The sequence below is a fragment of the Prionailurus bengalensis genome, chromosome C2 (genome assembly GCF_016509475.1).
Source record: "Prionailurus bengalensis isolate Pbe53 chromosome C2, Fcat_Pben_1.1_paternal_pri, whole genome shotgun sequence".
NCBI lineage: Eukaryota > Metazoa > Chordata > Mammalia > Carnivora > Felidae > Prionailurus > Prionailurus bengalensis.
This window is the reverse complement of record NC_057350.1, coordinates 26,106,823-26,123,788: the sequence shown is the minus strand read 5'-3', so window position 1 is coordinate 26,123,788 and position 16,966 is coordinate 26,106,823.

Genomic DNA, 16,966 nt, shown 5'->3' with positions numbered 1-16,966 from the left:
TGGATAGTAGGGTAGTTCTATTTTTTATTTTTAACATTTTGAGAAACTCCATACTGTTTTCCAGAGTGGCTCCACCAATTTGCATTCCCATCAACCGTGCAGGAGGGTTCCTCTTCCTCCACATCCTTGCCAACACCTGTTGTTTCATGTGTTTTTGATTTTAACCATTCTGACAGGTGTGAGGTGGTATCTCATTGTAGTTTTGATTTGCATTTTCCTGATGATAAGTGATGGTGAGCATCTTTTTGTGTGTCTGTTGGCCATCTGGATGTCTTCTTTGGAGAAATGTCTTCTCATGTCTTCTGCCCATTTTTTAATGGGATTATTTGTTTTTTGGGTGCTGATTTATAGAAGTTCTTTATACATTTTGGATAATAACCCTTTATCAGATATGTCATTTGCAAATATCTTCTCCCATTCCATTGGTTGCCTTTTATTTTTGTTGATTGTTTCCTTTGCTGTTAAGAAGGTTTTCATTTTGATGTGGTCCTGATAGTTTATTTTCCCCTTGTCTCAGGAGACCTATCTAGAAAAAAGTTGGTACAGTGGATGCCAGAGAAATTAGTGCCTGTGCTCTAATCTAGGATTTTTATGGTTTCAGGTCTCAAATTTAGTTCTTTAATCCATTTTGAATTTATTTTTGTGTATGGCATAAGAAAGTGGTCCAGTTTCATTCATTTGCATGTTGCTGTCCAGTGTTCCAAGCACGATTTTTGAAGATACTGTCTTTTTCCCATTGGATATTCTTTCCTGCTTTGTCAAAGATTAATTGACCATATATATAATTGTGAGTTTATTTCTGGATTTTCTTTTCTGTTCTTTTGATCTGTGTATCTACTTTTGTGCCAGTGCCATACTGTTTTGAGCACTGCAGCTTTGTAATATAACTTGAAATCTGGAATTGTGATGCCTCCAGTTTGGTTTTCTTTTTTAAAGTTGCTTTGGCTATGTGGGGGTCTTTTGTGGTTTTAGGATTATTTGTTCTAGTTCTGTGAAAAATGCTGTTGGTTTTTTGATAGTGAGTGCATTAAATGTGTAGATTGCTTTGGGTAGTATAGATATTTTAACAATATTTGTTCTAGTACATGAACATGGAATGTCTTCCCATTTCTTTGTGTCATCTTTAATTTCTTTCATCAGTGTTTTATAGTTTTCAGAGTTTGGGTCTTTCACCTTTTTGGTTAGGTTAATTCCTGGTATCTTATTATTTTTGGTGCAATTATAAATTGTTTTCTTAATTTATCTTTCTGCTGCTCCATTATTGATGTACATAAATGCAACAGATTTGTGTAGATTGATTGAATTTCAATTATTAAAATACCTCTCTAAGAAGTGTAAAAGCAAAGTCAAGGAGCAGAAAGAGATAATTGCAATATGTGTGTCTGACAAAGGATTCTTATAAATCAGAGATAGAAACCTAATAAAAAATGACAAATGACTTTAAAAGCATTTCACAAAAGTATTTCCAAGTGGCAAAGAAGCACATGAAATGCTACCTTAGTCATTAGGGAAATGCAAATTTTAACATAAGAAGATATCACTATATATTCATGGAAACAGCTATAATTAAAAAGACTGCTGATACTAAGTGTTGATGAAGAAGATGTAGAACAATTAAAATTCTCAATGTTGCTAGTGAGTTCAAACTGCTAGAACCATTTCAAAAAATTGTTTGGCAATATCTATTATATAGCTAAGCATATAACCCTATGAATTAGTAATACTATTCCTAGTTGTACACCAACAGAAATACATACATATGTGCAACAAAAAATATGTATATGGATGTTCTCAGCAAGTTTGTTCACAATAGCTTTAAACTGGGAACAACCAAAATGTCCCTCAGCAGTAGAATGGATAAATTGTGATACAGTCATATAAAGGAAATCTACAAAGAAATGACAATGAATAAGCTACTACCCTGTGCAACACTATGGAATGAATTTGACATATATACTTTTGAGGGAAAAAAGCAGACAGAAAAACACAGTTTATGGTTCCACTTATAAAAAGTTAAAAAACTAGCAAAGTTAATGGGTGGTGATGAAAGTCATGATGTCAGTTTCTCTTGGGAGTGTAGGTGGGATGCTTGTCATGTTTTTCTTCCTGACCTGTGGCCGTGATAAGTCTGTATTCACATAGTAAAAATTCAGCAGGATGTACATTCACAGTTTGTGTGCTTTTCTGTATGTGAGTTACACCTCAATAAAAAGTTTATGGAGCACCTGGGGCACCTGGGTGGCTCCGTCGATTAAGCATCCAACTTCAGCTCAGGTCATGATCTCACAGTTGCTGGGTTGGAACCCCATGTCTATGCTGACAGCTCAGAGCCTGGAGCCTGCTTTGGATTCTGTGTCTCCGTCTCTTTCTGCCCCTCCCTGGCTTGTTCTCTGTCTCTCTTTCTCAAAAATAAATAAACATGAAAAAAAATAAAAAGTTTATATAAAAACTGTTCTGAACATGTAGAAACAGAAAGTAGAATGGTGGTTACCAAGGGCTGACAGGTGGGAGAGTTCGGGTGGTGTTGCTTAAGGGTACAAACTTGTAGTTAGTAGGTAAATAAGTCCAGAAGATCTAATGCACAGGATAGTGATTATGGAAACAGTATTGTATTATAATCTTCAAAGTTGCTAAGAGAATAGATATTAATTGTTCCCACTACAGAGAAGAAATGATAATTATGTGATGTAATGGAGGTGTTAGCTGGGTGGTAATCATATTGTGATATATAAATGTATCAAATCTATACATCATATACCTTAAACTTACACTATGTTGTACACTAATTATGTGTCAATAAAAAAAACCCTCATAGTTTGAAGAGGGCTTGTGTGTGTAAGACAGGTTCTACTTAATCATATTTCCATTTGTCTCAGGGTAACATTTGGAGGTTTTAAAAACAGATTTTTTTTCCATTTCCACATTTTTGTTTTCAGTGTTCCATGGTCATTACATTTCAGGCAGTGGCATCCATTATTTAAAAGGAAGAACAGATTTAGCCTTAGAAAAAAAGTCAATTGGTTATTTGAAACCCATAGCAGTGGTAAAGATCTTGAAGGCCTAAGTTTTCTTTTCTTTTCTTTTTTTTCCCAGTTTTACTGAGGTATAATGGAAAACTTGAGTTTTCAATGAAGAGCCTAATTCTTGAGCCAGAAAGTTTTCATGAATCTCCCCAAAGCAGGATTTTTAGCATCAATGGCCCAAAGCCTGAAGAAACAGTACATAGAATTTATCCATAAACAAGAGTGTAGGAGAGAATATACTCAAAGCCAGTTTCCCTGTGACATACAGAGGAGAGTTTTTGTTTTTGTTTTACATTCTTGGTAGATGAGTGGGGCTTCAGAATAAAGGAAACAAGAGAGTCAGTGGCTGGTGTGAATTTCTAACAGAGGGTTCAGGCACCCTCTCCCTCTCAAGTTTTAGATCTTAATGGAATAGGATGGGGGATAGGAATGTCTGACCTATTGGTGAAACAGAGCAGAGACAGCCCTTATCTTGCTTTCCTAGGAGTAGCATGGAGATATTACCATTGTCCTAGAGAAGCCTTGCAGCCACCATAGCACAGGAGTGATAAAAGCAGTGGTTAAATGAGATGTAGGGCCAAGTGGGTTTAAGGACAGACTGGAGAATTTGGCATACACGTATAGTGTGATGCGGAAAAAGCCACAGAGGCCCTGAATTTCCTGAGGAGAAAGAAAGGTGTACCAAGTGCTAAGAGACAACAGACAGATAGATCCAGGAGATGGAAAACTCTCGGTGTTTGTTGGAATGAATGAATCAGTGTAGTTTCCATTGGGAAAATTATACAAGTGGTAATGCTATCCCCTCTCCAGTAATTTCCTCAGGATAGTTGCTCTCTAAGGTGTTACATATAAGGAACCCTTCAGACCAGGCCACAATCGTGTCCTTGGAAAACTATAATCAGAGTCAATCCTCCTGTAATAGCTTGCTCAATGCCATAAATTCTGGTATTCTTACCCTCTACCCACTGGTCCCTCAGGAGTGGGGGTGGGGGTTAACTTCCAAGTTATAACATTAAAGTACTTGTGGTTCAGCTAATTGTTGAATAATAAAGTTGGCAATGTTATTCAAGAACCCATATCAAAATGTGTTTTCTATATGTGACCAATCAACTATATATTAACATGTTTTTGACCCCTTTAGAACACAAATACTTTTCCTACAATTTCTCCTCAATACAAAATGTGTTTCAAATAGATGATATGGCATTTTCTTTCCAAATTAATTCCCCGTCACTCAAACATATTAGCTCTGTGTGTGTGTGTGTGTGTGTGTGTGTGTGTGTGTGTGTATTCTCTCCTGTCATGCTTCATCCTAACTTTCCCTTATTGGTGGATGAGCCTGTTCTCAGCAGAAGAGGTGAACTTACTCCCAGCCCTTTGCAGATCCATAAGAGAGTCTCCCTTGGAGTTACCTGTCAGGTTCTCTGGCCTGTCTCTAGTATGTCCTCACTGCCACTCCAAGGTTACTCCTTAGCCCACCTCCAATAGAATCAATCCCTTCAACCCAAGCACTGGTGGGAGCTGGCAGCCTTAACTTGTCCTTTATATCCTAGACCTATCTTTCAGTGAGAAACACAGATCTCTCAATATCTTGATGGGGGAAATACAAGCTGGGAAGATATTTTCAAAATAATTAGGCATTAACATTCCAGATCCTATGTAAGGTATTGGCGTTCTGTTCTATATAGATCTTGTAGGAGCCAGTCATTTCTGTTTGTCTGTCTTTATTTATCTTTCCATATCTTTACCTTCCTCTGTCATATTCCCAAATGGCCTTTGGATAAACCAGTGGTGGTTTATCATAAGCACAGACAATAAACTAATGGGGAATGAGAAATAGAGGAGAAATTGAGGAGGCATCAATAAGAGCAGGAAGAAGTTCCCAAACATTCAGCGCTTATAGGCCTGTGTAGCTGTTCATTTGCTCTGACATTTAGCTTTGAGTTTTCTGGTAATCAAAGCAAGTAGAAAGACTTAGTACTTCTTTTCGGAAAAAAGGAGGTATCTCAGTTCCTTAGGGAAAGCAAACTGTTTTTAGCACTAAGTTCTAAAAAGCATTTTCAATGTGGTGCTTTACACAAGGGGCATTGAATCAAACAGTAGAGAATGTTTTTGACTTTCTCCTCGTAGTAAGTGCAGGAATGGATTTCTTATGACTGTCTCTTGTGTTGTCTTTAGGTAATGGTGACATAACCTTAAAATGCATCTTAATAAGAGGTGATTCTATTAGGACCCACCTCCAATAAAATGAAAGCTGTCCAGACCAAATAAATTTTATCTGCCTAAAGCACTTGTTCATCCCTAGGACCTGTCCACAGAAAAGAGCTGAATACATTCATTTTTTTTTTTCCTTGGGAATGGTCCGTATTCATTGCCATTGGTGCCATTCGGTTCTCTTAGCCATGTGTGCACTTCTTTCTGGCCCCAAGGTAGTCTCCCCCATTTTGTTTAATTTTTAGTGTCTTGCTTTCAGCTACTGTTATTATTAATTCTCATAGGAGCCAGAAGAGTCCCAGTGTCAACTGAATTTTGGAATAGCTGAGTTTTAAAAAGTTTCAGATTTTTTTCTAATTGTTGGTCTTTTCAGAGCTTTTCATGCACTAATATATGTTGTGACTCTCTAAGAAAAATACCGTTTAGTATTTCTCAACCTTATTTGAGCATGGAATTCCTTTATCATGTACCAAACATTTGCTGGGAAATGCTACTGGAAGCTATTCTTTGAAAATGTCTCAATGTTAGCCCTAACAGGATGCTGGTGACTTAATATAGGACTAATGATGGTCAAGGAGTCCTTGAAACCCAAAGCCATGGCTCATCAGTAGAGCATCTTTGGTGCCCTGGCAAGTAGATGAAATGTACTTGGGCAGGAGGTCCTTCCTGGAATCTTTCAGGTCATACCTTGTATTTATAAGTCAGCTCCCACAGTCTTGGACATGGTTTAAAAGTGCTTCTTTACCTATGAAATCAAGATTGTATTCTTCAGCCTGTTGAGATTATTTGAAATGTAACTGGTTTATAAACTGCCACTTAAAGAAAATAGTGCATTGTAGTCTTTGAGCAAGAATTATAAAGAATATACAATATAATGACTTTAAAAAATATTCAGTATTGTCAATAGGACACAAAATCATTAGGATAAACATTAACATTTTTTTAAATATTTATTTATTTTTGAGAGAGACAGAGACAGAGACAGAGTGTGAGTGGGGTAGGGCAGAGAGAGAGGGAGACACAGAATCTGAAGGAGGCTCCAGGCTGTGAGCTGTCCATACAGAGCCCGACGTGGGGCTCGAATCTATGAACTGTGAGATCATGACCTGAGCCAAGGTCAGAGACTCAACTGACTGAGCCACCCAGGCACCCCATAGGGTAAGCATTTTTAATAGTTGTTGAGGAGATGTTTCAAAATAAAATAGTTAATTAATGACATCAAGCACCTCCTGTATGGAGACTTATAATTCTTTGAAACTGGAAGTTACAAAAGATGGTGAGACTGGAAAAAGTGGAAACAGATCTCATTTTTTTACATCTTAGAAATAAACATTTGTAACCATCTGGAGTATATTTACTAGATTGAGGACAAGAACAATATTCCTACAAAATTATCTTTGAAATGTCACTTCTAACTTTTAGTGGTTGAACAATACTATAGTTTTTTTCTCCGTTACACTGAATACACTATTAAATATTTTTTAAAAAGTAGAATTTTAACATATGAAACAAAAGTAGTTTTTATCCTCTAAGGCAATAATATTAGTTACCAGTGAATGGAATTCTGTCTGAAAATTGAGTTTTTCTATTATGATCCAGTGAAACTAACCTGAATATTCTTAACTTTTTCACTCTTCTGTAACTTTTTCTATTTACCTACAGGGAACTCTCTCCAATGTGTGATAAACTTCTATTCATCCTCTAAAACCCAACCTAGCTTTCTTTCCCAGCAAGTCTTTTCTTATCCTCCTCTTAGGTTGCACATGTATTTTAACAGTCTTTCCTTTGTGCTAACTTTGTGCTCATACATATTTTTATTTTTCCATTTATCACACTATGCTTTTATCGCATATTCCCCATATAGAGTGTGAGTTCATGGAGGACATGAACTACATCTTATTCATTTCTACATTTTGGAATTAAAATTTATACTACAATACAAATTTCTACAAAATATGCTGCTGCTTTTATTTGCTATCGTTGTTCTTTTTTTAAAAAAAATTTTTTTTTAATGTTTATTTATTTTTGAGACAGAACATGAACAGGGGAGGGTCAGAGAGAGAGGGAGACACAGAATCTGAAACAGGCTCCAGGCTCTGAGCTGTCAGCACAGAGCCCGTCATGGGGCTTGAACTCACGGAGCGCGAAATCATGACCTGAGCTGAAGTCGGCCGCTTAACTGACTGAGCCACCCAGGCACCCCATTGCTATCATTGATCTTATCTCGAGTTCAGCTAGTGGAAGCATGAGTATGGTAGGAAACACTTAAATTGCCTATTAGAGGTGATTCAACCTCTTCTGGTTTGACAAGTGTTTCTTTGTGATTGATTTAGCTTTTGTGAGTAATCTTTAGGGAGAATGGTAGAATAAAATAGCTCATCAGTTCAAAGTGTAATCTCCCTGTTAAGACTCTTTCTCCCCACCTCTTATGAGGTGTCCTCTTTCTTCTTTTTGTCCAAGATGGCAAATCTTCTTCTGAGAGAAGATTGAATTGTTTAATGTAGTGTGGAGGTAGTCTTTCGGCATTGGACTACCTTCTGTATTCTTGGGTCTCTGTTGAGTGATTAGCTTGTTCAGTGCCTGATTTTCTTCAGGTGATTTCCAAAGGGTATAGGTAATCTCACCTTGTCTACTTGGGTTTCCTGCTGGGATCTCCTCTTGAAATCTATAGTCCCTTCCACTTGTGTGGGTTTTCCTGGGTTCTGTGGTTTATTTCTCCTGGTACTGGATCCTTCAAATGTCTCAACACCAAGGCTTCCAGGCAACTCATTTGGGCCATGGAAACTCCAGGATCTCTTACATGCCAACTATTGGTCATGGAAGATAAGGATGCTCACTTCCACTTGCTCATGTCCAGTCTTCTGTGGTTGAGAGAGGCTGCTCTAAATGATAGGAAAATTTCAAGAGAAGGAACAGTTTCATTCTGTCAGATCCCAACTAAGGGAATGACCATTCAGAAAATCATTGTCATAAGAGTACTGACAGAATTGAGAAAACTGGAGTAAATTTTGCTGTTCTTGTTGTCAGAAAGGGAGCATTCAGTTAGCCTGCGCTAGGTTATTGAACCTTGCTAGAAACTGTGGTTATGTCAGATTGGAAAGTTGATCTAGAATTACTGAAATATAATAACAGGAAACAACAATTGTGTTTCAACATAACAAATATAATAAAAAAAAACTGAAGGAAGAAAATTGGTTTCCAGCTGTAGACATTTCTTTTTTTTTTTTAATTTTTTTTTTCAACGTTCATTTATTTTTGGGACAGAGAGAGACAGAGCATGAACGGGGGAGGGGCAGAGAGAGAGGGAGACACAGAATCGGAAACAGGCTCCAGGCTCTGAGCCATCAGCCCAGAGCCTGACGTGGGGCTCGAACTCACGGACCACGAGATCGTGACCTGGCTGAAGTCGGACGCTTAACCGACTGCGCCACCCAGGCGCCCCAGCTGTAGACATTTCAGTAACTCTGAGGCTGTTTGGGATTCATATCCTCAAGAAACAGAGACATATTGTCAAACTTCTGTATAATGATTTCTATTATTAGTTCCCAGTAAAAACTGCTATTAAGGTTGGCCAATGAAATTGCTTCCAGCTCATTGTGTAATCCTTGGGGAAATAACTGAATGTGAAATAATTCCTTGTACTTCTTCCATTAAAATACTACTGTAAAAGAGTAGAATCTGGTGGGTAGCAAACTAAGGCAGTGAATAATATCTGATACTCTCAGAGATCATTTGACTTGGCATCACCTGCTTTTCCTCTTCTGCTGAAAACCTCTAAAAAGTTTTGAGAAGCTATGAATATAAAAATTATAACCCAAGAATTCCCAGCAGGCTGACTTATTTGCTGAAACACTTAAGACCGGCAGGTGTTTTGGGAATATGTGGCATCAAAAGCCTTTTTCTCTCAGCTAAAGCAATCTTTCACACTGAGGTATAAAATGTTATCAAGATTCATACAGGAAAATGCTGAAGCAGTCTGTTATTTTTCTCCCTCCTGTCTGTGCTTGTGTGTGTCTTTCTTTCTTTCTTTCTTTCTTTCTTTCTTTCTTTCTTTCTTTCTTTCTTTCTTTCTTTCTTTCTTTTTGTTTTTAAGTCATTGCAGGCATTTTATTTTTTGTTTCTTTTTGTTGGTAAACAATCAGCCCTTATTTACTGTTTAATTCTTTGGACTTAGTAGCTTGTAGACAAATGAAAACATATTCACTATACAGTTAGTTAATCAGAAATTCTCCGATTATTCTCTTTCTGAATTTCTATAGGAATTACAGGCATTATCATTCAATTTAGCACTTAATTATATGTCATTTTGTCATTGTTTACACTACTTATTGTGTTTGTCGTATTTCTTCCATAAATAATGGGCTTTTTGTGAATATGAGTCTAATGGTTAATTTGATATGTCAGTTTGACTAGGTCACTGGGGTGCCATACATTTGTTCAAACATTGTTTGGGCTGTGTCTGTGAGGATGTTTCTGAATGAAATTAACATGTGAATCAGTAGACTCCAAAATATGGGTGGGTCTCACCCAAACAATTAAAGACCTAAAGAGAACAACAACAACAAAAAAAGACTTGAGTTAAGAGGGAACTCCTTCTGCCTGACTGCTTTAAGCTGGGACATTGTTCTTTTTCTGTTTTCAGATGTGAACTGAAACATTGTCTCTTCATTGGTTTGGAGGCTACCAATGCTCAGACTGGAATTTATGCCATTGGCCCTCCTGCGTCTTGCTGACTGCATATTCTGGGAATTCTCAGCCTCCATAGTCTTAAGAGGCAATTCCTTAAATAGATTTTATTTATTTATTCATTTATTTATTTATTTATAGGGAGAAAGAGAGCATGAGTGGGGGGAGAAGGCAGAGGAAGAGAGAAGAGAATCCCAAGCAGGTCCCATGCTCAGTGTGGAGCCCAATATGGGGCTTGATCCTAGACCTGAACAGAAATCAAGAGTTGGAGGCTCAACTGACTGAGCCACCCAGGTGCCCAATAGATCTCTTTATACATACATATATCCTACTAGTTCTGTTTGTTTGGAGAACTCTGACCAATACAGTGGATCATGTCTCTGATTTTCATTTCATTTTATCCATAGCATGTAGTACATCATGCTTATGTTAGAGACTTAAAATGGACTTTTAGAAGCAAAGGGATTCATGAAATGTTGTCAGTTACTCTGAGACAAAATACTTGCAACACATTTTTTAAATGCTTGAATGCATGTACTATTGCACTAGTTGGTTTTGACAAAGGTGGAAATAAAAGGCAGTGAAAAATTCGGTATTGATCTTGATTACGTGCTGTCAAATGAGCTAAATTTCTGTATTTGAATGATGAATTGTAATTACAGCACATTATACAGCGTGATTCTCATCATGAAAGATATTATTTAAATGACAGTTTAAACTCATTTAGTCATATCTTCTGAAACTCACAGTGTTGTAGGTGGCATGAGAAAGGCTCTATCACTGCTGCCTGTAAGATTTGTAAACCAATTAAGGCATATGTCATCTTTGCTGTAGCAATTGGTGCTTCTGACCCAGGTCATGGCACGCATTTAGAGTTGTTTTTTAAATAGTTGTGATAAATATCTTGTCTGATTTCACCTATGACCCTTGACATGGATTTGTCGGAGGGCGGGTGGAGATGAAAGTTTTAGTACGTTTGTTATAAAACAGAGTGAAGCTATAACTGATTTATGTCAAGTTGACCTCTGTAGTTTTGACCTGGTTGGGGTTGTAGAGTAACTGAATGAATGTTAGAAAATGTGCCAAACCATAAACCAGAGATAAGTGAACAGAGAAGCTGATTTGTCATGAGTGTACCGTGATTCTGTTCACTTCAGAGTGTGATGCCACAGTGTCTTCACACGAGAATACTGCAAACTCGTATTTACACTTATAGTTTCTATTATATGAATATTACAAAGATAATTTATGAAAATATTAAATGCTTTTCTTCTCCTGAGAAAACAGCTGAGATACCTCAGCTGAAAAATCTGAGAAAGCAGAAACATCAAATTGACAAGCATGGAAGAAAAATTTCCTCTGAAATATCTGGTATTCTGCATTTGCCACTAATTTTTACATGCACTTCAGAAATAATGTTTTTTCCTGATAATTTGCTAGATTGCCCATAGAAATACTGAAAAGTGTAACACTTGCTATCGAGTATGATAGAGTTAAATACTTCTCTGCTGCAACTTCTAGGCTGAACGTTAATGCTATCTCAAGGGCAGTAAGCAAGGCATCCCTATTACTTTCCATGAGGGTTTTCAACTCTGCTCTCATCAGTAGCTTTTCTTCCTCTTCCAATGTGATGAAAGTAAAGCCCTCATTATCACCTCAACATAGTGCAGATCTATGGTGTGGATGTTCCCCACGGGACACAGAGGACTCAGAACAGAGACAAGTGGCAGATGGCATTTTGTAAATATAGTGGAGAGCAGGGAAAGCACCCACTTTCACAGCTTAACTAGTAAAAGCAGATACTAAACGGAACATTGAGCAAGCCCGTGAACAGATAGTAAGAATAACGATTTTTCTAGAAGGAAGTATACTCTGGAGCATGCCTGTAAAACCACAAACAGTGTGTGGCTTTCAACAGAAGGGATGCAGAAATTGGATAAACAGGAGATAAGAGAAATAGGGACTGGACTGAAACCCAATAGTGATGATTCTCTTAATCATCCTTGAGTAAAGACATTTTTACCAAATACCTTGAGGAAAATATTGGAAATGAATATTAGAATTTCTCTCTGTGACATATTATTTGTTCTTCGTATATAATAATTACTATATTCATATTATTAGTGAACTATATAGTAAAATAAGTGAAATAAATCTTTTTTTTTTTTTACAAATAATTGTACAAGTGTTTAATTGCATTTGGGATGAAGCATATGAAGGAGAAATACAAGGTTTTAAGAGAACACACCTCAGGGCAAACTGATCTAGGTGGAGTATTGTTTTTATTAATGGTGGATGAGTCATGGAAAACTTCCGTTTGGGAGTCATCCTGAAGTCCATATTTGACGGCCGCACAGGTGTTTTCAGAGATGGTCTAATAGTAGACATAGAGAACTGGGAAAAAACCAAGTATAATTAGACTGGATTGTTTCTGAGGTCTGTTCTAATTCAAATGTTCAAAGAGTATGTTAATAACTTCTAAGTTTTGACCTGAGCATAATAGGTCTCATTGGCTCAGCAGACAAAAGCATGGACAGGTATGATAGAAGGTGTGTGATAAATATTCTTTGACTCCAACAGACTAGGATGCTTTGGGGTCACCAGTGGGACCAACCTAAGTAGGGGTATATTTCCCCTGATATCAACCACAGGAAGCAACTCAGAAACCAGAGTGTTTCATGTTCCGGGGGATTTATTCATTTTCCTCTGCCACATGTCCATATAATGGGATGCCTTGTTCAGTGAAGTAAATAACTGTCATTTTTATTGCACAATGCAGATCCGTTGTATCTGAATTAACCCTTTTATTGTCACAAAGTTCTTTAAGAGTTAAAGTGTGCTCACCTATTGTTGTGGGTAACTGGACTGGGAAGACGCTACTTGAAAATAGCTCTCTCCATCTGGGAAAACCTGGAAATCAGTTGTTTGTCCAGAATGCTGCTTTTGCCATACTCATTTCAGTCTGGGGGAAATTAGACCATATCTACCTTTTTGGAACATCACGAAGTCTATATAAAAGAGTTTGGTGGGGGGGGGTAGTAAATGTGATTGAAAAGAATGTCTTCAGCACATTATTAAAGTGGCGATGTTCAATCCCTTAGTAAGTCTGACTAGTCTTGTCTGTGAGAGTATGCTGGAGGAGAACTCATGCCTTTCCTATTCCCAGCTAAGATCCTGCATTCTCAGGAGACACTCTTCTCACCTGACTCCAGAAATGGAAGCCAATCAAGTAACAAATATTTATACATTGCTTTTTATGGGCCAACCCTGAGTTAAGCATGAGGTATACAAAAGAGACTAGCTATGTTCCTGAACTTTGAATAATTGTTCTAATTACAAAAAACACACAAAAAAGAATTGTCACAACCCAAAATATTTCATATTAGCTAGAGATGCAAGAAGATACAAATTAAAAGAAATTTGGGTGGCCTGAAGCAAAGAGGTTTCATGAAAGAGACATAATTGGAGATGTTTATTGAAGGAGAAGGACAGGGGAGAGGAGGATGGATAGGTAGACAGGAGGAGCAAGCCTGTTATGCTAATAAACCCATCCCAGGTCTGTGCATCATCCCTGAACTTCGACCTGGCTTTTGCAGGCACCATTGGTCCTGTATTTCTATTGCTAATGCCATGGTGCCCACATACAGAATAATTTCTGTGACTATCTTCTTAAAACTCCGTTTCTGATATTAAGTTCCCTCATATTTCAACTCTACTCCACCATCTTGACTGTTTGTCTTCCATGGGGAAGAAGAGTTTAAGAGAGAGAAATGGTTTTGATCTCAAGATTTATGTGCATAGTTTTCTGTGCTCACTTCTCTCAGGACGGGTTATTCCTTCTCTCTGTTTTTCAGTTGTGTCCCCAAATCTCTGTAAAATAAGATACCAGTTGTGATAAAGATGTCCATACTCCCCAACCACTTGTATTATCTTCTTATTCCTGAGCCCCTGGGTAGATCACATTTTCTGGGCTCCCTTGCAGGTAGGTATAACAGTGTGAGTGTCTGGGCGGTGGTGAGGGAGCAGGAATGATGGCACCATTTCCAGACTGGTGTAGAGAACTTCTCACGTGCAATTCTCTTTTATTCCCTGGCTAATTGGGGAGGACTCTAAGGAAACACATAAGGATGGGACCTTGGGCAGGAATGACTCTGGTCCCTGAATTGTGAGCATAGGACAGAGCCTCCCCTCTCCCCTGTCACTACTCATATTGGATTGTGTCCATGTCATGTGTCATGACATGAACTAGAAAGGATCCTGGTGAGCTGAGTTCCCACAACAATATCACTATCAATGTAAAGCATATGGATACATTTCTCACAATGGAGCCGTGAGCTCGATTTCTGGTAAGCTTTTCAAAAAAGTGTGTCTTTGGGACATTCAGGAGAAGAATGTTTTAGGGTAATGTGATGGTTAATTTAATGGGTCAACTTGGCTGAGCTATAGTACCCAGTTACTTAATTAAACTCTAATCTAGCTGGGGCACCTGGGTGGCTCAGTTGGTTGAGCAGTTGACTTTTGATCTCAGCTCTTGATCTCAGGGTTGTGAGTTCAATCCCCACGTTGGCCTCCAAACTAGACATGAAGCCTACTTAAAAAAAAAAAAAGGAAAGGGGAAAAAACCCCTCTAATCTAGTTGTTGCTATGAAGGCATTTTGTAGATGTGGTTAACATCTACAATCAGTTGACTTTAAGTAAAGGACATTAACCGTGATAATGTGGATGGGCCTCACATCAATCAGTTGAGACCTTAAAAGCAAAAGCTGAGGTTTCCCAAAGAAAAAGAAATTCTTCCTCAAAGCTGCAGCGTCATTTCCTTCCTGAATTTCCAACCTGCCAATCTCCCCTACTGCTTTCAGACTTGCCAACCTCCATGATTGCACAAGCCAGTTCCTTACAACAAATCTCTTTACACACACATACACACACACACACACACACACACACACACACACGCCCTATTGGTTCTGTTTTTCTGGAGAACCCTGGCTGATACAGGAAGGCAATCATTTTTGTATTATTTATGTCTCAGGAGTGGTTAATTGCTAGTATCATGTTTTGAACATGAGAAGTTTTCCAATAATATATGTTAAATGGATCAATGAATAGCCAACTGGAGATTCAATTACTATGAAAGTTTAACATTGAGGCTTTCACATAAAAAAATGAAATTTCAGTCTTGTGGTGATATACTATTGAAATTTTCTAAAAATAAATTAGAATGTTGCATACATTCATGCTTGGGTTTTTTTTTTTTTTTTGTTGTTTTGTTTTGTTTGTCTTAAGAAAGTAAAATCAACTAGATTTTTTTCCCCACATAAACTTGAAATAATGTTGCTATATAGGACTCTAATAGTTTCCAATTTATCAACAAGTAATGAGGGGCGCCTGGAATGGCTCAGTCGATTGAGTGTCCAACTTTGGCTCAGGTCATGATCTCACAGCTCAAGGGTTTGACCCCCATCGGGCTCTGTGCTGACAGCTTAGAGCCTGGAGCCTGCTTCAGATTCTATGTCTCCCTCTCTCCCTGCCCCTCCCCTGCTGGTGCTCTGTCTCTCTCTCCTTCAAAAATAAATAAACATTAAAAAAGTTTTATCAGCAAGTAATGATACAGGCTTGCTCTTAATTTCTGTATTGAGTAAATATATTTTACTATAGGAAAATTTTTGGTGCCCTCTGGTGGACATAGTTCAAAAAATGAAAAGCATTTAAATATAAGGTAGTTCCCCCTTATGCATAGTTTCGCTTTCCACAGTTTCAGTTATGTTCTACCACAGTTGGGAAGCCGATGATTCATTCTCCTTCTGATGTCAATGGTAGCCTAACATTATGTCTCAATGCTTGTGTCATTCACCTCACTTCATCTCATCACAAAGGCATTTTATCATGTCACATCATTGTAAGAAGGGTGAATACAGTACAATATTTTGAGAGAGACCACATTCACATAACTTTTATTACAGTATATTGTTATAATTATTCTATTTTATTATTATTGTTAATCTTTTACTGTGCCTCATTTATAAATTAAACTTTATCTTAGGTACGTATATATCAGAAAAAACATAGTGTATATATATATATATATATATATATATATATATATAGGGTTCAGTACTATTTCGTGGTTTCAGGTATCCCCGAGGGTTTTGGAACACATCCCTCACAAATAAGGGTGGGTCTACTATATATAGAGCAGTCTACTATTTGAATGTGTTTCCAAAGTTCCTTTTTAAATTTGGAAATCTTAGTGCATTTTTTTCACAGAAGATGAGAGATTAACATCTCAGGTTTGTTTATAAATTCCTATTATAATACATGAAGTACTTAAAATATGGCACCAAAAGGAATAGAACCTAACAAAACGTGAGACAATGATTCTATGGGAAGAAATATTTAAAGTTATCACTTGGGAACCCAGTGACCATCTCTCCTGCTTTAGCCTTGATTACTGAGGAAGACTGGAATTGCCTGTATTCCTCCCTGGGAGTACTTCCGTGGGCAGGGATGTGTATGTTTTGGTGGGGAGAAGGGCTGGGAGGGGCAGGGAGTACATACCTGAAGGTTTTTAGGAATGGTACTTGGTGGGGGGTAGTGGAAAGAAGTGAGGCAAAGTTCAGCTTTGAGGAGCAGGATAAGAAGCCATGTTTGAGAGAATTAGGAGATCTGGAAATAAGGTACATAGTGTGGTTGGAGTAACAAAAGTGATTCCAAAGACAGGGAGAGGGCAGGAAAAAACAATGGTAAGGGCTGTGGTACATTGAAGCTGGTTTGAACTCCCTTAAAAGAGCTGATGGTTAACTTTTCAAGAATTCTTATGAGCCAGTTGTTAAGCACAGATATTATTAAAAATAAAACCAGGGGTGCTTGGTTGGCTTATTTGGTTGAGCATCTGACTCTTGATTTTGGTTCAGGTCATGATCTGAGGGGTCTTGAGATCAAGTCCCACATCAGGCTCTGCACTGAGCGTGGAGCCTGCTTAGGGTTCTCTTTCTCTCCCTCTACCCCTCTCCCCTACTCACATACTCTCTCTCTCTCTTCCT